General features: G+C 37.8%; 1 protein-coding gene across 1 annotated transcript in view; it reads right to left on the bottom strand.

Annotated features, from left to right (window-relative positions):
- The window catches only part of LOC132911012 (protein madd-4-like), a 104,703-nt gene that overhangs the window by 76,847 nt on the left and 2,356 nt on the right, over positions 1-25,500 (bottom strand). The window lies entirely within an intron of this gene.

Raw genomic sequence — 25,500 nt, 5'->3', positions numbered from 1 at the left:
ATCTTAAACGAACAGTATCGTACAGGAATTATCCTAAAATTCATTTTCATGTAACAGTATTTGTATAGGATTTCTAGAAATATATTTAATTGTAATAATAAGACCGGTAATGTACATGATCGGAGATCCTTGTACTGTAATTAATAAACTTTCTTCTAGATTTACCTCGTTCAATGAAAAGATAGCGCAAAAAATGGCGTACATCCGATTCGTCATATCGAGAATTCGAGAATGTGTGTCGAGAATCGCGTATAGAGCAAAGCTTGCCGATAAAAGTGGCACCGTAAGAACGGCGATATATCAAAGTATTTAGCGTTTCTGTACAGCGTGGAAACAGAAAAATCTCGTCTGTGAGGCGGACAGGAGCTGGCTTGCACATCGATATCCCTCTTGGAGCAATAAGTTCACCGTGAGACGTGATAAAAATTTCGGCGCTTCTATATCGTAATGCTCGGCACGTTCGTAGCCGAACCGAGCGGATTTCGAAAATTCACTTTTACCAGTCGGCTCGAGGCTCGTCGAGCTGAATTCCAGGCTGGATATTTCGCGGTGGCGAGCAGTTGCTACGATCATCGCTTCAGAATCTGCAGAAAATAAATCGGGAACGTCGGCGAAGCATTCTAACGTGTTAAACGACACCTGATTGAATTCTTGTCTTTTTTAAAAATAATCAACTTTGCGCAAAGTTGCAATTTTATGATATTAAAATCGAAAGAATTGTTCGGAAAAATATCGGTGATTTAATATCGTAGCGAGTCGTGTCATCGTTCGCTTTATCTTGCGTTACATAGAAATTCTGTGGAACATATTGTTAGCTTTTCCACTTGTTTCCCATTTCGAAGTAGAACATACGCGTGTCACGTTTCTCGATCGCGGAGGGCTTAACAAATACGAGCCCGTTCATCCTTTTCCTTTCGTAACGAAGTTCGTTTAGTTATTGCCCTCAATTGTTTCGGGGCGGACGGTTTTCAATTTTTGAGGAATGCCTGTGCACCTCCTACACATCGTATCGTCCTGCAATTTCTACCTCCCGCCCCTCCTATTTCCAACAAGAAATTCGAAACCATATACACGGCCCTCGATTACAAAGAAACAAATAAAAAATCTATTACAATTTTCCGTACTAACTTTGATAAAGAAGAACAAACTTTATTAACGTAACCGTTATAGGGGGGGGGGCGGGTATTAATTCGAGAGTAGAGATATCGTAGATGATTTCAAATACTGTGCCGATAGCCTTCACCTGTCACAGTTATTATTCAGGTTATCGCAATTACAATTATCGAACAGGATTATGCGTACTATCCCGTTGAATTATGTTATATTAATCGATCTCTATCGAAGAAATCTGTCGTTAATAAACCGTATTGTAGCGTATCACGGACAAGATTATTAAAATTTACTAACCGGTAAAATCACGTGAAATCGTTAACCCTTTCGTGGTTCGAGGCACGAACGTTGCTCGAATAAAATATAGAATATCTTGCCGACGATTTTCCCTCGATCGTTCGCTCTCTTTAGCTGAGCTACCCGATAATGAGCTGTTGTATCGGCTTTCGGCCGAGAGAAAGAGCAGTAGGGGACCGACAATTAATCCTTTTTATCCGACTACCGCCCTGAGCGCGAGCAGGGAAGAGTGGATCAACGAAAAGGAGGACATCGTGAAGAAAAAGAGGAATAGAGAGAACGGAGGGATGAAAGGGAATAAGGGAAAGATCGAAGAGCTGAAAGTCTATAAAAAAATAATTCAGCGAGAAAGGCAAGTTATGGAAAGAGGAAGTTAAAAGAGTGATAGACGGGAGAACAAAAGTAATAGAGGGGCTGAAAGTATTGTATATAGATTCTCTCGTGTTACGTCAAACGCTGAAATTTATTGCAATTTATTTTTAGAGAGTCTGTTACTCTCTTCCTCTGTGTTTATCTTTATTATATCATTTTGTTTCTTTTGTTTGCTAGTATATGTAGGTTGATTACATTGCCTGTTTCCCGACACGTTTAATCCTGACGCGAATACGGCGATCAAGTGTAATGGGCGATAATTTCACGCTCGAGTAAATTATAATGGCGCAAATTTGAGTGGCTGAGCTTGGTTCAGGTTCTCTTTATTTTTGTGTTAGTCGAGTCACTGTTTTCTACTCGCTATTTTATGATTTCTTTGTATAACTAATTATACGCAATTAATTTGTTGATCATAAATAAACTAGATAATACAAGGATGAAATTATCTTTTTTATCATCACGCTTATTTATAATAATACTTGAAACATCCACGTTGGATTCTTTCTTGCCTACAACAGGCTTCAACCATATTCATTTACTATTTAATTACTTTGACAATGATCTACGTATTTGCAATTCCTCTAAAATTCACAATATTATTCCTCGGATATCATTTTGAATAGAAACATTAAAAAGGAGGAATTCCGACGACTCTTTACATGAAAAGAACTCTCTTCGAAATGCTCTTTTTTTGCTCACGACATAACCGTGTCAATTACAGCGAAAGAAACGAGCGTTTCTATCTCGATTTATCTTCGAAGGATACACGCGCAATTGACAAGAAACGTCGAATATCTCGGAAAAAATACGGCGGATACTTTTTAACGGTATTTTCGCTTTTTTTTTTTTTTTGGTTTTCGTTTGCTTCATCGTCGAATTTTCGCGACACGAGATCGGTTTTCGTAGAAAATAATTGAAGCATCGATCTGGACGTCGCAACAGGACGATACGCCGGCTCTCGAAAACGATCGCCTCGTTTATCTTCCCTCTCGGGTTGGTCGGTGCCGCGTTATTTCGCGAGAGGACGCAAAGTTTGTGCGAGTGCAACGAGGCGACGCGGTGACAGCAGTCGCGGGTACGTGGCGCGTTAACATTCGCGGAGTTGGTTCATTAAAAAAGCGCGGAACAAGCTCCAGGGCGCGCTCATTTGTTAAAAGTTCGCGGGCTTGTTCGCTGTTTGAATCGTTGATTAAAGAAGTGGCGGTCTCCCGTCTCATTTTTTATGCGTTTTCCTTTTTCCCCGTACTTTCGTATGTTTCTTCTACCTACCTTCCTTTTTTATTCTTTTATTTTTCTTTTTTTCCCCCTTTTTTTAACAGAACTTATACCATTTGAACAGTTTGAAGAGTAATTTAGGATGATAACGATATATATTTAACGGATGAATTTTGATGTTCTGTCTGCTGCTACGGAGTTGTAGCTTGGAAATATGAATTTTTTTCTTCCATTTTCAAAGTAATTTAATTCGCGCAATGTGAATAATAATAATCTGGTATCTTAGATAGCAATTTCTCCACTTTGAGCAATCGAGCGCAATTCACGGTTATTGAAGATGAATGAGCCAAAGATGAGTCACTAACGTCCTATTTGCTACCTAAATACACCAATTATTGTGTACTAGGTTACTGTCGTCGGTAAATCAGCATGCGTTAATCCTTGTCCTCGCTATTACACGGTTCATTGATCGCGAAAAGCGTATTCTTACTTGTCCGAGCAAGTACTTAGAGCCTATGGCGAAACTTTGCGTTTTTACACCTTTGCTAGATCCAAATATACCCATTGGGCTTTTCCAAGGCTGGTATCAATAAATTAACAATTGCACTTTTTAATGGATCATCTACAAGAAAAATTACTTTTAGCTTTCGAAAATCAGAGTAATACTTGTGCATTTTCAATCGTTAGAATACTATGTTTCATTATATGTATATATCGATCTCTAAATGAATAAATATGCTATTGAAATAACCAAATGAATAAACGATAAGATCTAACAATTTCTAATGAATGAACGACAACGGAAATCTTCCAATTACCTACCCTTGTGAAACCAAAAGGCAACTTATAGATTTTCTATCAACTCAGAAATAGCTTATAATCGCTATATCCTATTATGTTTATTGACTGTTCGTGCGAATAAGCTACCAACAAGTCGATTTCCTCTCGAAATGTACCGGTTCGCAAAAGAACGTTGTAGAGTTTCTCGAGCGAAGAGATCCATGGCGAATGTCCAGGAGTTGGATCGTTTCGGTGAGATTTGTCTGGCCGATCATCGGTCCTACGGGGTATAGGAAGCGAGTGCAATGGCGGGAAGGAAAGTGGCTAGCACGGTGCGGCACATATATATGTATAGGGCGGTGCGAAAGCCCGCATTGCGGAATGAGAGATCGCCTATCGGCCTATTGGCTTGTCCTCTCTGCTCGTTTATTTCCATCTTCCTCCCCTCTCCAGCCTTTCCGGTTTCTCCCGTTGGTATCCGGTTGTATGACCCTGTATCCGTCTCTGTCTGCCACTCAACACTCCTCTTTCGTTGCCAATTTGCGACGAGATTCACAGCTGGAGGCGATAGCGACGCGTGCGTGTCAGATAAGAATCGCTTTTGCACCGTGGGCCCCGTGGTCCGGTCCCGTTCGATCCCATAAATCGAACGATTCGATCGTCGCTCGGAAGATTTAACGGCGACGAAAGCCCGGCTCGCAGTAAATGTCAACTGATTTTCCTAGATTCTTTATAGGCGAGCCACGATAAGCGTCATTGCTTTTTTTCTGCGTCCATTTAACCAGAGATGTCTGCTTTCGAAATTGAGAAGTCGAAAGAATTGGTTGGACGTTGGTAGAGAGAAATATGAAGAAACGATATTTGTTCGGTAAAAAGGGATACACACTGTCGGACACATAGAAATATAAGGATATCCGTTGGTTACATTTATTGGAAAACTCTAACAAATTTTATTTTATTCGGTATTTTACGTTATAGGGCACATATGATGCAAATGGAATAACTAGGAAATAAAAGAAATAAAAATCATTCAATTTATACTAAATATGAACGGGGTGTCATAATATTTATCGTCGACACTATGTAATAGAAATATGGCAAAAAGTCGTGTGCTAAGATAGTTTATTTTACATTTTGGATCGTGTTGGATCAAAGAAATGCGTTTTTTTTATTTTTACTGGAAATTTTCGCTCCTGACACTTACACCGTTTATCGTTTCATCTCCTTCATCGGAATACTATTGTTGCAAAATTATAATATCGATAAAGAAGATTTTCATTGAAAATTCTATTTCATTACGGAATAGAACCGCTTATAGTAATGCTGTGTACAAAGCAAGTTCTTAACCAGCTTTGTGAAACTACTTTGTGAAATTACTTTGTGAAAATTCGCGATTCTTCTCACAAATATAACATTTCAATGTTTCTGAATTCATAATTGTACTTCTGCTTGTTAGTTCCAAGTAAGAAACATTAGCATAAATAAAGAGAACGTCCCTTATTCCCGCATTTCAAACTACTTCAACTTCCATAATACCATAATACCATTTGCTAATTGAAATTTAACTTTCCCCTCTGATCCTCATCATTAATACATTCATTTGATATTTACTTCTATAAACACGTGTCTTTAAGTCGTTGGCTAAGTTTCAGACGATTTCAATGAAAATGTCTGACGATGAATTAGTAGTAACGACCGCGTTAATTCAACGATTAATGGGCAATTTTCTGAAGCTGGAAGGAAGCGGTGGTTACTTCGAGTAAGCGCAAATATTGGTCTTCTTTGCATATTGCGTCTGTGTACGGGATGTGGTCATAGTTTCGAGTCTGTTTGTCGCGATTCCGCGAATATTTATGCATACGAATCTTCGCGGTCGCGTGCAATCGCGCTCGCTTAGTTTTCCGCCTGTCGTTCGACAATTTTGCATATGCATGCGTAAACGCGCGCCACTCTGCGTGTTAAATATGCTTCGACGCGCAGTTGTTATTTATATAGGGAACTCGTTAGGCGGTTCTCTGTGTTTCTATTATTTCCTGTGTCTCGCTGATAACGATTTCATAACGGAAATTCTAATTCCTTCAATTTTCAAGTCATAAAATTGAAATTTAAAAGAATAATTAGAAAGTTTATACGAGGGAATTTGAAAACTCTTTGTTTCGATCGAAGAATTCGAAAAATTCGAAAAATTCGATAAATGAAGTCTGAAGTTGGATATGTTTGTTGAATTTTCGTTGCTGTTGAATGATACATCTGGGTCGATAGAAAATGGTTATTTCGAATCAGTATTTTCAAATATAAGTCGTACGTATTCGACACGTTTGCTTGAGAATTCCGAGAATATGAAATAACTCCGGAAGAGTGAACAAAGTATTTGTGTATTCTCCAATTATCAAAATTGCCTAGAAATTAGAAATTTCCCAAGGTTCTGACGATTGTGCTACCATTTTGATCGTAAAAGCTTCAAATTTCCATAAAATTAGCGGGCACGAATATATTTTAAAGAAATGAATTTCATTTACAGAATGTTTAAACAAATTTAGTTTGGATACTTACGTACATGTAGGTGGATATATGGAAACTAAAATTGAGAAGAATCGATCGACAAAACCACAAGGGATTAAAGTGTCTCAGCGAAGTAATGTTCGTGTCGTCCACGTGTCCTCGAAAATTCTGGAATTTAAATTCTTCGTTCCCCCGTGTCGTTCGATGAATTCGATGTAACGTTAAAACTCCCTTAGCGGGTTCGCGGTGGTTAGACCGAAGCAGTCTCGGCCGAGACACCGCGCCATGTTGCCGTTAGACGTAATTCAAATTCCGGTGAATTTCAAGCGGAACCGAATGCGATAGCGAGGACCGTTTAAACTCCGCTTTGCTCCGAGCTGATCTGCACGCGACGAAATGACTTCACGCATTCGCGGCCGCTCTTCAAAGCATTCCGCTAATTTACATGCATACAAGCCTATATCGAGGTCGACTCGGGGACTTTAATAAAATCAAGCAGAACGAAGATAAAAGCATCGATGGAAGGGTTGCGAGAGAGGGATCGAAAGACAGAGATAGGTAGAGAAAGGAAAGCGTGTTGCCAGAGAGTAACGGGCCAGCTATTCCCAATTCCCACCCAATCTAAAATCAATCTTAGTTCGTGCTCTTAGACGAACTGGAAGTAGGATTCTAAAGGGAGCCAGGACGGGATGAAACGAGGGTGAGGTTCGACCGATCACTTTTAAGCAGGCTTGCAAGTCTGCATTATTCAAACTCCACCGCCAACCGAACTAGAGTTCCACTGACACCCTCTAAAGAACCCCCTTGTGCCTTTCTCCATCTTTTTCTATTCTACACCGCTTCATCCGATTTCTCTTGCTTTTCTATCCATTTTCGTTTCAGTTACGCGCGAGGCCGCACGTTTTTAATCGTTATTCCCACTTTGTTAACGCTTTCGTAATTTTAGTATTTTTACTTGGAGAATAAATTTATAAATGGCCTGTAATTCTTAACGTATCTGTCCCCTAGAGCGTTCTTTCGAGTATTGGAAGGATCGCAGGATTTCAGGTTCGGCAGCGTTCAAAGAATTAAAATTCATGATAAATAGTTTAAAAATTCGCAATCAATTTTACGTTACTAAAGCTGTCCTTTTACTTAGTTGTGCCATTAAACATGTACTCTTGCACCGGATGTTTCAATAGATATTTCACTTAATTCAGTATCCGCCCAGATTATTCTTAAATATTACATGCATTTGTCACCTATTTTTGGAAAACTTCTATCTGCGAATCTAACAAATCGTTCCTGTAAAAAGTGGAGATCTGACTTATCATGATTTTTCACCCTGGTCATCATATACACGTAGACATTGGTAACGAATCAATAGTTATATTAATATCCCCTTCTGTATAAAATTATACCAATTTCACAAACTTCGGGAAATCGCAAGTAAGTATTCTTAAAAGATAACCTGTGAGAGTTTTTCGCTATAGCAGATGATCGCTGCTTTGCTTAATAACTTTACGATATTTTTTTACGTGAACCCAACGAGTCGAGTGCACGGAGGCGTCGCTAGAAACGTTCATCCCGCTTCCTTCGGCTGTTTCTGAATCTTTCAGATGCATGTTCGCGGAAAGCAGCCGCACGAATTACGAGTTTAAAGCGCGTCGCGCTCCAAATATTTGCATTCGCGCTACGCTCGGTCGCCTACGAAAATTTCAACGGGAGCCATCGTCAGATTGTCGCCGCGCAAGAACAAACAACCCCTCGTTCTGTGCAATATAAATATTTCACAATTATCGAGTCCGAATCACATTCACTTTGCTTGTTCTCCATTCTTCGCGCCCTCCTCTCCGAAACTTTTTCACGTACGTGGCAGAAAACCTGGATTATGCTTTCTTTCAGTCGACTATCCAGCTAACCATTCCATCTCTGGCTTTTTTTTGCTATTTTTCTTTAATTTTTTCGATTTTTCCAAGAGACTCGAGCTTCATTGATTTATATATAGCATTGTTTATAACTAGATCGAGAATGTTTATAAAGATTCAGAGTTTCCCGAATACAACTAACGAAACAAGATCTAAAGATTTCTTTTATCATCTAAATATTGTAACAAGTGTTTTACTATATATGTGTATTTTATACAATATCATCAGCAACTTGTACATTTTTGTACATTTAAATTTCTTATGAACGCATCATTCGCATTCTACTCGTAAGTATCCAAATGACAAAGATTTTGCATTCTATTTTGATCGCGAAAGCGCGCACGAGTTTTTGTTAGAACGATGAATACTATTTTTGTTGTATCGTCGATCGCAACTATATTTAACTTAAGTCTAAATAATTCGGGTGACATTTACGGATTTTTTAAATCTATCGTACCTTGGCTATCGAGTGTGAAAGGAACTAAAATTTTAAATTATAATAAATATGTAATTGATTACTCTCTATAGTATTCAAAAATTCCGACTGAAAATAATCTATCTTGCCAATCGTGTCGCTGTATTCCTAAAACTAAATAATAAAACTCATCAACTCCCGTTTAAAATTGTTAAGATCTGATCGGAATACGAGTAAACGGACATGCAAATTTTTAACTTCCATTTCGTTACCTAATATACCTAATATTCGAACGCGAATTTTCCTTTGTTTCTAACATGTAAATAGAAATTTCTAAAAGATTCATGAGATCTTAGAAATAATACGTAGCGAATTATTCTCAAAACTATTAAGTCGACGTCGATGGTAACCAGAGATTAGAGAAGTTTATATATGACGCGAGTTCACCAAAAGCCTCATTGAAGTATCGTTGTGGTGTCAGGTTGAAAGGGACGCGTAACAGGCTTAGAAAGACCGATGTCTTAAGCGGGATAAAAAAAAATAAGCCGCGGAAATAAATCTGTTGGGATCACGTGTTGGCTAAGGACCTCGATCTGAATCGGTTATACCCGTGTAATGATATTCGGAAGCGTTTATGAGGTTTGGTTGTCCGAAAGTGAAATTCCAATAGGATTTAACGGGTCGTTTCCTGGAACGTATAAAAGGGTGCGTTCAAGGAATTTCAATTGGTCGCGATAATGGGGTGATTTTAATGACAATGGGAGTATGAATATTGAGTGGTGGATAAGAATGGGACTCTAAATCGGAACATGTGAGTATACGTTTATCGGAGAATGATAACAGATAATTCTCCTCCTCTTTGTGTCGTCAGACGATTTATAATTGCTTTCGAGTCTTTTGTTAGGATAAAGATACATAATTTGTTTCCTGATAAGAGTTGTTATTATTTGAAGATTCTTATTCAAAAAGACTTTTCTATTCATTGATTCTTAGTAATGTTTTATCAGTCACAAGGCTTATCATAGATTGATTATTTTGACGTAAATTCATTTAATACGTTAATTGTGGAGATTTGTCATTACTCGGTTCTAAATTATTGTCAGTGCCAATGTCCCATATTTTATCATGACGTTATTTCATATTGTTAATGTCTCTCTCTCTCTCTCTCTCTTTCTGTATAATTTCACATAATATCAACGTTTCACACGATCATCCTAAATCTGAAAAATTGCTATTACATGGTATATATTACATTTCACTCATAATTACTAAAACATAGTGGAGGAATTGTCGATTTCCAATCGAAATGTCGTCGAGTGTTACCTTTTTCACGGTGATTCGACAGCGAGGTTCTCGAACGCTGGGAATAGAACGGATGATCGGACTTTTAAGCAGAATCCTCGCGGCACGGCGTCTGCATTATTCACACGGTTCCTCTTTCGCGTCGATGCTTTTGCCCTCGCCACATCCAGTCGGGACGCCATTCTCGCGTGCAGGTGTCAATTTGTCCTTCTATCTCTTTCACTCCCTCGCCTTCTTCGTCCTTCTGTTTTTCTTTCGACCGTCTTCGTCTCCTTCGTTCTCTCCATCTGCCGAAATGCTCTTCCTTCAGGACGGGCACATTAGACTTCCAAATTATTGAAAGCAACAGCAGGAGACCAAGAGATTCTCTCTTTCTCGTACTCTTTACTCCTTTTCTATTTTTTTCTCTTTAAGCACGCTTGTCTCTCCGTCATCTTGGCGATTCCATCTACGTCGGTCTATAGCTAATGGAGGTCCTAAGGATCGAATCCACGAGATCGGTACACATCGCAAGAAGCTATTTTCGTAGCCGTTTCCAATATAATCGCATCGTCGGTTGGCTGCCTCGGGCTTGGGAAAGTCAATCGTGAGTGTCACCGACAGTGAACATTGTGTCGATGCTCTTCGGCTTGACCGTGCCACCTGTCCGTTCATTATCGATGCAAACGCTTCGAGTGGGATCCGTGTCCTCGGTTGGCGATCGGCTTTGTCCCGCTAATGCTACGAGACCGACCGACCATCCTCCGGCAACTCTCCAGATTCTCGCGTGTCACTGTTAATCGTTCCCCGAGAAATTGGATTACGGAGCACGGAGAATCCATTTGTGGAACGCCTTTTGCCTGTATATCGAAGAACTGTGTCTTGCCTACTTTATTTCGTGAACAAGATTTGCAAGTTTCTGCGGTGAATAATATAGACGTTGTATTTACGATTGAGCCGCGATATCAATTTTCTAGTATCTTGACATTCAACTCCATGATTCGAATACACGATTCGTTATGCAGCTTTGTCATAACAAAGTGATGTAATCTTTGTACGAATTGGTCATTGCATCGCTCTGTTAATAACTGAGCGTTCAATGAAGTATTGATTGGAGTGTACGTTTCGATGAAAATTAAAAAGCATATCGCGTTGGTCAACGTATTTTTTCAAGCAATCGAACGTCGAGTAGTTCTCGTCCAATGAAAAACAAATTTTTCTGTTAAATGTGGACAATGCTGTGCAAAAGGATCAGTCGATTTTTCAACGAAGCGCGCTTTACAAACGAATAAAACTGAAAGTTTTGCGCCAAAAGCACACGGTACTTTTCATAGAAAGAGGGGTTACTGCTAATTTTTATCATTATTCGCGTTGACTGCTTCTATAATTTCTGATTTCGTTTCAAATCATGAATAACGAATAAAAAATTTGGCAGTACTAACAATTTAGCGATAATGAACTTTTCCACGAATTTTTTCATTTTCGCGTTTCTGTTGTTTCGTCGATTCGAATCTATTGTTTCTATAGCATCAGACAGCACGAGTATAGTATTGATGAAATGTTCGTAGTTCGTGGCACGGATAATCAAAACGTTGCGCTTGTGTTATATACGGTGCGAATACCGTGTGTTGGTTGGATACAAAGCAGCGATTTGACGAGGCTTTGTTTTGCTGATACAAGTGCCTGTGCCTTAATTAGCATTATGATCGTGCATTATGTTTAATGAAACTCTGTTTTCGATACCATTATCGTTAATTTTATCATTAGTTCTTAATTGGGATATATCGATATTTTTTTGTCGAACATAGTCTTCTATGCTATCGTCCAAGATACACATTATTAGTATCTATGAATTTTGTATTATATCTGTAAAAATTTTTCTTGTAATTTAAATTTTTCATCAAAATAAATTATCTTTTTGGTAGTGGTGTTTGAAGGGATTTTTATAACATTCTTATAAAATCGGTTTTCCAAACTGCTCAAATCTTGACAATTTCCTGAAAATTTCTTCATACTAGATACTAGAAAGTTAATTTCACAAATCAGTTTTATAAATTACTATACATCATATCATGTATACATATAATATACAATGAAATAATCTTAAACTTTATTTACTTAACTCGCCCGACTGTCTAGGAAAATATCATGTCATTATAAAATATTAAAAATTATAGAACATTTGAAAGAAAACTAGTTCACTATACATACCTTATACCGTAAAATAGAATATCCGATTCGTAATTTACTTTTAAAATAATAACTTTGACATCTTTCTAAAAACAAATCCATCCCTTCCGAAATTACCCTACAGGCGTCCATAATTCGTTCGTTCTTGCACTCTCAATTTTATCGCCGAATCGCAATTATAATTTACACGCGATGCAATCCGGCAATTCATAATCCGCAAACGCGAAATCGAAGCAGCGAGGAGATCGGCCTCTGAATGCGAAACAATAATTTCCATCGAGTATCGCGATTTGTTCAGATTACGTGATTAAAAGCCGGGGTTCTGCGGTTTTAACGAAACACGGGGGAGAGGATATTATACTGGTCGGCTTTTAAATAATGGTTTTCGATGTTTTATCGTAAAAAAGCGAGCACTGGACGAGGGTAAAACACAGAGGAGTGGGTAAAAAGGAAATAAAAAGAACAGAGGAGACAAGACTGGAACTTGAAGCGGAACAGAGAGAAAGGAGGGAGAGAGAGAGAGCGAAAGAAAGGAGCCAAGGGAAAGACGGACCCCGTGGGTTAATTTAACTTGTTCCCATCGAGACACCGCTCGGTTCCTCGAGGAGCAAGGGAAAAAAATCGTCTCACTCCGGGGTTAATTTGTAAGCGCTGGTTCGGTTCAAGCCAGAATCGATGGCGGGGCATGAATTCGCGGACGGTTGAAAAACAGTTTGCAGAAGGGTGGGTGAAATAGGAAAAGGGAAAGGACGAGGGAAATTGTCTCGAAACACAGTTTGCCGGTGGCACAGGGGTTATTACACGTCAGTCACACCTCTCTCAAAATTGCGAAAGTTTTATAAGACACAACGATCCTCGGTCGATTACGTCCCACGCGACTTATGACCGGCACCTTTATTATTGCGCTGAGTAGTCTCGTCTTATATTGCATCGCGAAAAACAAAATTGCTTGGACACTGCTTTAACCGGGGATTTGTTTTATTTTCTGCAAACCTGACATCTGGTTAAATGGTATTATCTTTTAGCTTTTTATCTTATTCTTCTTTCGTTTGTGGTTTGTTGGTGAGATTTGAATGGACGTTGTTGCGTGGGATGCTTCCGGTGATTGTTGCGTAAGACGTATCATCGTGTAATATTAAACGGAAGGCTACGAGTTGTGTCTGTAGTACTTTCTTCATAGATTTAATCACGTAATGGTGGTAACTTTATGGAAATCCCAAAGTAGAAAATCCACAAGTTTCTACAATTAAAGCAGAGATACATATTTGGCGGAGTTTCGCTTCAAAAATTCTATCGAATAAAATAACTTTTATAAGTTTGATGATAAGATGACATAAAGTTTCCTTCTCCTAATACTCTGATAGATTTTCTCTGCAAATATGTGTTTTCCATTTTTCTTCACTTTTAATATAACCTTTATTGATTGTAACTACGATCAAAATGAAAGATCAAGCAATTAAAAACGTGATTAAACTAGATATGTTTTTAGTTAATTACATAAATTGCACCGGGTAAACGTTTCTCCGAGTTCATATCATTTTTCATCGTTCTCATCGTAATAGTTTCAGTTCTGAGCTACTTTCAATTTTGTCGATTTCTCTCTTCTTCCAATGCTTTCCGCTTCTTCTTTTCATGTGTACGAAGTACCTATCAGCGATAAACCTCTCCCGGCATATGCTTCGCGATATCTTCCACGTCTTTTCCTATTTCCTATTTCCGTATATGGCTGTTCTCCTCGAATATGCATACGATTTAAACAATAGCAGCGCTATACAGCGACCACTTTTTCCTACACATCTCGATTTTCTTCAGTATTCGAACGGAACGATCTTAAAGCTCGGCAAAATATTCTACTTAGCGATTTTCTTTTGCCATTATATAGTTTCTTCTGAATGGAGGAATTTTTAAATAAATATAATAAAGAATACGAAGAAGAATATGGAGAAATCATTTTTCTTGAAATGCCTTTTTATCGTATAATCTCTGAAAATGTTTATATGGTACATACAGTACTGAAAATTATTTCTCAAAATGCATTCAAATCTTTTGTTAAGTATTTCATTTATTACTTTCGTTTCTAGTTAGTTTTCCCACTGGTCTATCCTGCGATACTCGTAAAATAAATCAGAAGATAAATAATAGTTTCGAAAGTTTTTAATCAAGACACATTTTCAATTTGTATGTTTGAATAAACGAAACACAATAATATGATATATATGTATATAGAGATAATATGACAATAAATGAATAAAAATGTTTCAATAATAAACTAGTACTAAAAAACAATAGCATTAATGAACAGTACTAAAGAATTTGGTGCAAAAACAAATCACTCGACGGTTTGATCGTCATTTAGAGAAATTCTAAACCGATTTTTCGGAGCTTTTGATAAGTAATCGGAATCGTTTCGATCCACTCGTGTCATCGGATCGATTCGAATTGAAACGAACCGTGTTTGAAAAAACATTTTACCACTGCGTGAAACGCAAGGAAAATTCCAGTTGGTGTTCGTTGCTGTTAAATTAACAAATGTACGCCGTTACCGATGTGCATCTCGCTGAATTCCAATTATTCCGTTGATCGGTCGCCGTGTGATTTGCGAAATTACTAAAACGCAGATGTAATCGTCGAATCTACTCCCATAACGTCTCACTCTACTGCTTTTCCACTGGTCGTTATCGTGCTTGCCATATAATTAATCAATTTTGACAGATCTAACACAAATTCCAATACAATGTGTTTAAGTAAACTGAAACCACTTTACTTGAATTGTTCTTTCAAGTTTCTACTCATTTCGTCGTTAGTCGATTCAAGTATGTCGATTCAAGCGAGAATCGGCATACTTTGAACATTCCAAAGGAATACTCTACTCTATAATCATTTGACAATTACATACGTTGCAAAATGTAGAATTCGCTTTAAAGTTCAGATAATGTCAATTTTCTGTAACTTTAGATAGATCCATTTAAAATTAGCAGCGATTAAGTTCCAGTTGCGGAATATTCCAGTAATTACGACCTGTCGAATATAATGCTACATCCATTGTTCAAAGAACATTGAGCTTTTTCTTTATAACATTTCTAGAGAATCAATTCGGGAAATTCTGGTCGATTTTCCTGTAAATGAAAGATCAACTGCTTCATTCGCTGTTCGATTTGCTCGAAGAAGAACTCTTCGAACGATCACGGCAAAGCCAGTGGTGGAGAAATTGTCAGAGTATCGTCGACATTTCACTTGCTTTCACTTGCTTTCAATATCGTATTAATAGTTTTCATTTCATTTATGTTTGAATAAATTGTATTTTTTGTTGATCATCGGTATAATTTATTCAACATGATCCACGTTCTGAAGATGTATGGTGGTGAAAGAGGTTTCGACAGATAGGTAGATAACGGATTGGGGTGGAAAGGAAACGATATAACGGTGTCCAAGTTTCGTGGCAAGAGCCGCGGTCGGATGAGAATTATTCAAGGATTTTCCAGATAATGCAATAACGTAGCAGCGCGCACACTGCCGCCCGTGAGAAATTAGCGGCATGAATTATGAATGAGACCGACTTCGCCGGCCGTTTATCTTCTTTAATGTTTCTTGGCGTCTTTCGTTGGACGAGACTACCAACAGTGCGTCCTGGTACTCGTGATTTCTTACCTCTTTATTCTACGTTTTCAGCGTGGCACCACGATGAAAACGCTGATATCGGCGATAAATTGGACGTTCTATTGTTTTTCGAAAAAATGGAAAGTATATTGGAATCTTGATAAGGATTCATTTAGAAAAATGATAGTCTTTGCGTGATAGTTTGTTTGGAACTAAGTTCGATAGTGTCAAGCTGTTAGTGTCATTTGATTCTTATATCCTACTTTTGCCATTCTGTTGGATCGTTCGTGTTTGCTAAAAATGCGGCAGATTAATATTTTGTGGTCCAGCGGTGTCTCTTTTTTCTGGATAAAAGCTCTGCATAAAAGCAGAACGCATGGTGATTATATGATTTTTGTCTGAATATAATGATAAAATGTACATATATATGTTATACAAGAGTGACAAAGTACATTTTTCGGAAAATTAATTTCAGATAGAAAGTTTGAAATAGAAAGTCGTTAATAATTCGACCATTTGACGCTGAAAAATTCCTTTTCCTTTTACAGCCATTCAATTTTAAAGGTCTTTAATAGAATGTCGTTTATATACGTAACGTATATCGCTTTCTGTTAAAACAAGAGTTAAAACGATTCCTAAATTGTGAAATTCTCTGTTAAACAACATAACTACGTTGGCTAAAACTTCATTCGATTTTTGTCGCGCTAAAAACTTTCAAATTTAAAATTTGCATGTGTCTCCAAATGTACTATTTCGCTGGTGCGTCGCTCTTATACATTAATATGATGAAACATCTCCTTCGCGTATAAATGTATAATTATTTCACAGAATGATATTAGTATGAATAGCGATAATTTCAAAGCGCTGACGTCAAACGACCGCCATTACGCACGAATGTTTCGTACATGCAGCACTCAGTAACAGTCACCTTTCAAATCGAACACCCGTTAAATGCAATTAGACAATTAGCCGCGAACACGATGGAGCAGCGAGTGCTTCGTCGACGCTTTTCACCCTTCTGCCGCGTTGAGAGCGCCACTAGAGCCAGTCAACGAAAACCACGTATTCCGGGAGACGACGATGAGATAGGAACATTCATTGTCATAGCACGCACGCTTCTCTGTCCGAGGGATGTTCGACGACCGGCGACCCTCTTCTCGATGCACCTTGTGGTCGACCGATCTCTTCTTTCATTCTCGATGCACCGGCACGAAAACCTTTTAAACCGTCCCGCCGCCGCATCTTTCAACTTTTGCTCACAATTTCACCTCGCTGCGGTTAATTAGCGCAAGCTATCGTCTCTTATCGGCGAGGATCGAAGAATTCGATGTATCAGAATAAAGAGATCGTCCTTACATTCCTTCAAAATTACAAGATTGTTCATGATTTGTGATACATAATTTTAAGAAGGGAAAGATTCGAGTATTCGATTGATTTTGAGTTTTAATCTTTTTAATTATTTAAACAGTTTTAGTAACCATAGACCATTGTAATACATGTTCTTTTAATAAATGAAATACCAGGCTATTTATATATTTTGATTCTCATTGATGGTAGAAAGTATAAAGTGTTTTTAAAATGTCTGCGAGCTTTTGAGCGGTTAATGAATGGTACTGAGTAATAGAATGTCAGTGATCTCTTGTAGTCTACGGATGATCTTCAACTCCAACGACACAACCTCGATAATTCTTCGTGGCTTTTAAGTAATCTGTTACCGATTTCTTTTGTCCTCTAAGTTACGTTGATCTCTCAAGAATCCTGATGATTGCATAGCTTGAAATGGCCATGAGCTAATGATATTCTAATAACCGTATATATATATATATATGACACGATCTGGACAATCTTTATGCGAGACGAAAAGGTGAACAAGAAGGTATATAACCATAACGATGTATTTTCTATAAAAATATTTATTTGAACAATAGTCTGGCCTTTTACGATCGTCTATGATACAATAGTATCGATATTCCATCTGTTTAATAAACTAGAGATCTCAATATACCAATATTTACAGATTAATGCTTTGCTTCAACCTTTAAAACATTCTCTTATACGATAGAACTCGTCGTTATTTGATTCCATTAATCGCGATTACTCGTTCATATAATCATCCCGAGAAACAGGATTAAACGTTCGTTGAATCCTTCCGTGACAAAAATTTCCACTGGCGGGAGAATCTTTTGATCAATACCTCTCAAGTTCCAATTTTGGACATTGATCTCGTTTCAAATTATACAATTGTTGTACAGGCATAAATCAACAATGAAAATTAGAACAGGAATGATATTTATATCAGAATAACAGTGAATAATTTATGATGCGACGTGAACGATAATTCATTAATTCGGCTAATTGCGCGGCCGCGATATTCTTCGACGATCAAACGAGTGCCAGCCCTGAATTGTTAACACGCTGTAGCAAATTTAATTGAGCGGTTCGCGTAATTATCGTCTTTCTTCGATCGATTATTTACGTTTTAACGAGGCGCTTTCTAGCGCTAGCGCGCCCAGTGCCGATATTTTCTATACAATTTAACGAAAATTCACAATTTGATATTTATAGTGCATATGACAAATATATATATATATAGTCCATATAAGAAAGGAATATCAGATAACACTTTTTCATTTTCGGCATAGTTCTCGAGAAAGTCGAGTTTGAAAATTTACCGAGTATGCTTGAACACGCGGCTAGTTCCGAACTGAACAGGATTAAATATTCGCCAGGAAATCATTCTATATGTGAAAATAAGTCAAAAGCGTGGAATATAGTAGGCTCCATGTTTAAACTTTATTTTCTGTCGATTATTTAACTCTGTCTAGCTCGGAATCAATCATCTCTAAATATACTTGACAAATTTTCCACTTTTTTCTTATTTTTACAGAGGGAACCCGTCGTGCTCCTTCTTCGGCTTCTGTATTCTCTATTTAGCATTAAATACGAAATTAATCTTTTACGTAGCTTCCATTTTCTTTCGTCCTTGGAATTGGTTAAACGCACACGCGCATTTTATTTCGATCCCACGACATATGTATATCTCGTTGATTAGTATTTTCTCTCGCTCTCTCTTTTTTCTTTTTTTTTTTTTTTTTTAACGACAGAATACGCGGAAAGCTCCCATTCTGTCCGTCCATTTCATTTTGTTTTTTTATATTTCTGTTTTTTAGATCACAGATAATGAGGCCTCTGTGCTTTAAAAGACAAAGAACCGCTTTCGAAATGATGCAATATAAAATACGACGATACACACAGGATATCAATGTGAGGTTTTATTCATCCTAAATATTCGCTGCACGGTCACAATCACGATTCGTTTTAAACGCTATTCCAATTTTAAAATCGCAAACGATAAACGAATAAACGTAATACACAGGCATAAACACAAGCAGCGGAATAAAATTTGTTCGTTGTTAAATTGAACGACGGTGTTCGGTGATAAAGTAATTACAAGTTCAACGAACAGTTTCAGCGCGAACACCTTTGCGCACCGAAACAATCGTCAGCTACCGACAACTATTCCCACTAATAACCATTCTGGCAATTATCCAAATAATTCGTGTTAACATGAAGCTCATCAAGACTTTCCGCCAACTTCGAACTTTCAACCCATGAACCCGAATAGAATTACAGCCAATCGAATAATCAACCATCGGTAATTGCTTTTCCACTTCTCGATATTCTTTCGTTCCTCGTTCGGTCGAAATTGCACGGTTTTAAATTTCAGTTTCAATCGTATTGTCATCTTTTTTCTAACCTGCTACTTCTCGTGTCGTAGGTTGTGTACGTATGCATGTCTGACTTTATGCACGCACCATTCGTACAAGTATATCGTGTTTCTGCTTGGCATGCTCTGTACGACAGCATATCTTTTGTTAATTTAGTGAAAGAAGAAACGGTAAATACTATTCCCTAGCGCTTAATGGGAATAATATTACTTATATGAAATAGTTACAAGTGTCCAATATTATTAACCCTCTCCTGGTATGTATTGTGTCTCCTAAATGAAATAAACGTTTACTACAAAATACGTGCACCTATAATTATTCCTAGGATCTCGGGAAAGGAAATTATTACAAAAATAATTACAGATTAGCGAGGAAAGAATTCAATTGATATCATTGGAATGTTGAATTTTAATGTTTTTAAATAGAATCTTATGATTAAAAAGTCAATCAGGATTAAGTTAATAAATTGAGTCAACAATATGTGAAAGCAATCGAATCACTGAATATACGGAACTCTGTAACTATATATCAAGAACGACGATCAACTAACGCAAGAACTGTTTCAACTTCAATTACATCGTTTCTTCTTTTTCCTTCCCAACTCTGCTACGTACCGGTATTCTACGAGAGCGCTGCGGTTTCTGGGGCGAATCGAGTTGCCAAATTTCTGGGAGCCACCCCCGGAAGTTCGCTGATTCGGTATTCGCGAAAGGAATTCCCAAAAATACGTTCGGCACAAATGTTATTTCGATATACTGACGCGACATCCTAATTCGACGATGCGCCACCGCTGTTCGCGAACTTAGTTTTACGCTCGTAGCCAATGCAATCACCGACAGAAGAAACACCGAGAAGATATCTGAGGGAAAATGTAGGCAAAGTTGAATGCAGTAGGAGGCGCACGATTTCCTGTACGGGATATGACCCTATTCGCCTTATCTGTTCGCCATGCTCGTATCAAAGGTATTTTTATATGCGCATGCGAAACGTTGTACGGATACACGACGAGATACACAGTTGTCTTACGAGATCATCTTATTGCTCGCCGAATTTCGTTGCAGGCTTCTTGTGGCTCCGACGTCGCGTCGTTCGATTATCGGAAGATCTGATCGGGCGTAGGAAATTTATGAAATTCACGATCGATAGCGAAATTTATGTGTTACAGAAAAATAAGGAGTTGAGTCGATTAGGATGGATTGTACATTAATTTTTGTTACGATGTATCCTGAGCGGTGAGAAAGAAATAAGGACAATTGTAAATGTAGAATAAGGTTAAAAATGAAACTAAGCGATTCGATTGTCACAACGCAAGGAGATACGAAAGTGAACTCGAGGATTACGATTAAACAACTTGTACTAAAACCATGGATATTTGAATCTTTGTTTCTTCAATGAGAAGGTGGGCTGAATATATATTTTTATCGTTAAGTTCATAAATTAAAACCACGGCAAACAAACCAAGTTCGATTCTACTGTGAAATTCGGTTCTTATCTGTTTATTGAGAATTCTTATTGCAGTCGGTTATTTTAGAATTGTCAAATTTTAGCCACGAGAAGTAAATTAGTGATTCGTGTCAAATATAGGAATAAAGTTGATACAAGGTTTAGTTTACCAAATTAATTAGGATTGATATCATAAATAAGCGCGCGCGTGTTTCCACCATTTTATAAATTAAATCTACAGCATCAAAGTTAGTACACTAGTAATCAAATAACGTTCTACGTTGAATCTTCAATTATTAAAACTATCAATAAAAACGACATTGATGCAATTAGGTCGAAACTTTCATATTCATGCACTCGAATATCGGTGCGGTTTCACTGATATTTTAGAATCGATAGAGTATTTCTGCTTTCTGTTTATAATGTTGTTATACAAATTAGATTTGAACGCGACGCATACAGGATGCGATAGCAACGGTCATCTTCGAGGATACACTGCCAGATACAGAAAGGTTCGCGTACTGTGACATCGAATTCATAAATTCTGATTTGTGCATTCAAAATGCGATAAACGTTGACTCTGTGTTCGGTGATATACGCACGTTAATCCCGAGCATTCTAAATTTCTCTCAATCTGTTGTTCCGATCCGTTGCGGGAAACGCAGCTTCCATCCATCATTCGGGCTGTTACTCTTTTCCGTGACTGGCGATCTTTCCGACGCATTTCATTAATTAAAATAATCTGACGGTCTCGCTGGAAGTTAATAACGACAGGTTTGAGACTGAAAGATGTCTTTAAAAATATCCGTCGTCAAATTTTAAATCTAAATTCTTTAAAAGAGAATTCTATTTTCGATCGAAAGTCATTTAAATATATTTTTTTAAACAGCCGTTGCTGCACAATAATCTACTAATTGTAAGTAGCGACACTCGTAATAAGGTGAAAATACTGTTACGCAAAGAGTGTTCACAATGGTTTTGTAATTTCTAATGAAAGGTAGATGCTGTAAACGCAAATAATTAGCATGTGTGTGTGTGTGTAGAACATCCTAATAATTGATCCTTGCTATTAAAATTCGTTTGCATCTTTCAATTTTCTGAAAGATTGAACAATATCGAACATTTTGAACGATCGAATTTGATTATCGAGGATTGTGAGTAGAGAAAGATAGATGAAAAATATTTCTCGCCCGTCAGTTTCATCTATCCTAATTCAACAAACATCTGGATATCACGGAGAAATCATAACGGACCGTATCTCCCATGGTGTAAACTTTACAACGTTGTTTCCCAGTGTCGACGCGATTAAATCTACCGACCGACCGGAAGCCGCCGGGGGTCGTCATGGTCCTCGTCGTCGCGACGCATTCGCCTTGTCGCATTCGTAAAACTTGGCGACAGTCGAAAAATATGCAACCAGTTTTATAGCGGTGGTACCCATGGAGTTGCTACGTCGTGACGTGCAACTTGCACCACTTACCAGCGATTTTATACCGTTTCTAGCGCGACCGGAAATCCTCTGTGTCTCGCGTAAAATTTCTCCGACTACCACTCTCGCTTCTCTCGCTCTCGCCGCTCGCCCTCAATCGCTTTTTTCACAAATGTTTCGGATCGTCTGGTTCATAGGTCGATCGAGAACCCCTTTGCTACGATGTTTTACGATGATTTTTTTATCGGCGAATGGTTGGCCTGCGTTGTATGTTTTTTATCGATGTCGAGGACATTGGTGACGCAAAGTCTTCGAGATGAAAGACTGGTTCGTTCTTCGGTTTATGACGTGAATAAACTTAAAAAAAAAATCGAGGGCGATGTGAAATAGGCGGTGACGAGGAAAAGTTTGTGTAAAAATAATGAAAAAAGAAAAAATCAGTTAATGAAGAGGGACTCGAGTTCGAGGATTTAGGATCTTCTTGCGTAATTAAACTGATATTATTAGCGAAACTTTATGAGTTATCGGTGCTAATAAATTTGCTCACAGATAAAGTATAAACGAGTATTCTTCTTTATTTTGATAAACATTCTGAATTTTTGTTCTCACACCGAATACGTTAGTATTCCTAGCTTTAGATATTTTCAATAGCATTGAAGTTGGGCGAATTGTTTGATCATGGAAATATGGAGATATTCTTTGGTATGACCTAATAATAAATTAAATAAATGGAATAATCGCGGTACGTATAATATCGTTTATAATCTGTTATTTATCTTCTCTACATTTTTTCAACGCTTAGTTTCCTCATTTTTTTTATTTCATTTAACCTGCTGTTTTCCTCTTCTTCCTCTTTTTCTATATTATAATTAATGTATGGCCCTGACGTTTAAGTCGACTCGATCGACTCAAAGTTTCTGACGAGAATTTCTTTTATTTTATCTTTTTTTTCTTTTTTTGTTAGACGTGGAAGCAGAGAAAAAGAAGAGAGGATGTACAAGAGTGAGCCAGGAAGTTTTAATTCATTTTTCCAACGAATCGAAAATTGGTGGAGCGACGGGCCGGTTAAAGGGTCGAAACTTTCTCAGCCAAGGGATGAAAATTGTTGGATCGACCTACATACGGATGGCGAGAGTACAAACTCTCTCCCTCTCTCTCACTCACTCTGTTTTTAGTACGTCTAAACTTTTACTATGTATAACTTCATTCTCTCTCTGCAATTGTTTCACACGAGCGTATTTAATTAACGCACGACTCCGGTAATCGTAATTAATGGCGTCAAGATAATGCCGTTGAAAAACGTTGTTTACCGTGTAAATGGAAACTGCCGGCGTGGCGTCTCGTGTATGATACAGTAGTCGACCCAAGAATTACCTGCGTTTAAGGAAATTTCTAATTTTACGACTCGATTATCTTCATCGTGAACAGGTTGGAAATGCTGTAAAATTAATCCTTTAAATGATATGCAGTTGTTGGAAATGTATATCTCTGAGAGTAGGCTTTGTTTAGCGAGATAACAATGTTTTTATTCTATTTACACATTACTATAGAAATATCAGGTCTGTAAGTATGAAACCGGAATTTGCCTATAGATGGCTCTAGCTGATAATGTAGTTATCACTAAACTGCGTCATTGATGCCAAAAGTCTTTGTTGACATCTCACAAACATTTTCGACTTACAACAATACAAGTTTCATACAACGGCATAGTTTGTAATAGCGTTGAACATGTCGAATTTTGTGCCTGGAAACTACGATTTGCAGACAGCATTGATTTTATGTTACCATTTGAAGAAAACTACTGCAGAATCGCATCGAATGCTTGTCGAAGCTTACGGTTTAAAAAATTCAGAAGTGGCAATTTTGACGCGAGGAACGAAGGACGTGGAAGACCACCGAAAAAGTTTCAAGACAGCAAATTGCAAGCATCGTTGGATGAGGATGACGCTCAAACGCAACAACAACTCGCTGATCGATTAAACGTGACACGAGAAGCCGTCTCCATACGTTTGAAAGCCATGGGAAAGATCCAGAAGGTGGGAAAATGGGTTCCACATGAACCGAATGAAAGACAGCAGAAAAACCGAAAAACCACTTGCGAAATGCTGCTCGCCAGATACAGAAGAAAGTCATTTCTCCACCGAATTGTGACTGGCGATGAAAAGTGGATATATTTTGAGAATCCTAAGCGTAAAAGATGATGGGTAGCTCCAGGCGAATCACCGACATCGACTACAACACCAAATCGCTATGAACGGAAGACAATGCTCTGTGTTTGGTGGGATCAGAAGGGTGTGATCTATTATGAGCTGTTAAAACCTGGCGAAACCGTTAATACCGAGCGCTATCGACAACAAATGATCGATTTGAATCAAGCTTTGCGAGAAAAACGACCAGAATTTCACAAACAAACAAACCTAACCAAACAAACAAAACAAGGCGGCAAAGTTAACGCGATGAAAGCATCGCGTAGTTGAACGTTACGAATTTTCCCTGTATTTTTTCATCGTCGGTGAAGATGTGAAATCACGTGCGAAAACGTTTTCGAAATTCTAGAATTTCTCGACAACGACGAGAAGATAGGAAGCTGCAAAGGAAGCGAAGGGATTCTCTTCTGTCTGTCTGTCTCTCTCTCTCTCTTTCTCTTAATTTAAGTATATTCGACGCGAGATTGAACGTAGGCACGTTTAACTTTCGTGTTTGCTGTAGCGTCCACGCTCGTGGAAACACGTGGTAAATGTGGCGTGATCATTTTTTCCGGGATTATAGAGTTCACAAGTCCTCGAAACCTTTCGTATGGTTTGCAGATTATGAAAGATGAAACGGCAAGATCTTCTTAAAAAAAAATAAGTTCGCCTTTCTTCTCGTTTGTTTAAGGATCAGATTTAGAGTTTGAAAGATATCAAGTTTTTTATAAAATAGAAAAACAAGACCGCAAAGAGGAAGTTGATCACGGTTAAAATGTTCTTTAGAAACATATACCAGGAAACAGAAAAAGATAATATTAAATTATTATATAAATTTTATTATAACAATTTTGATGTAAAATTACAAGTTCGATCATTAATGTATACTTCTTTGTTCTTTATTAACTTTCTTTAGGTGGATGCTAGACTTTCTGCTCGTAGAATATAGAATTTCCATCACTTTGAATTTGATCAAGAATCACGTTCAATATACTTTTAGTACGAGAAATGAACTTACCTGTGAACCTTGTTAATAATTGCCCGAATT

Source organism: Bombus pascuorum, chromosome 9, assembly GCF_905332965.1.
Source record: "Bombus pascuorum chromosome 9, iyBomPasc1.1, whole genome shotgun sequence".
NCBI lineage: Eukaryota > Metazoa > Arthropoda > Insecta > Hymenoptera > Apidae > Bombus > Bombus pascuorum.
Note: the sequence above shows the minus strand (reverse complement) of the source record. Positions and strands in the feature narration are given on the sequence as shown.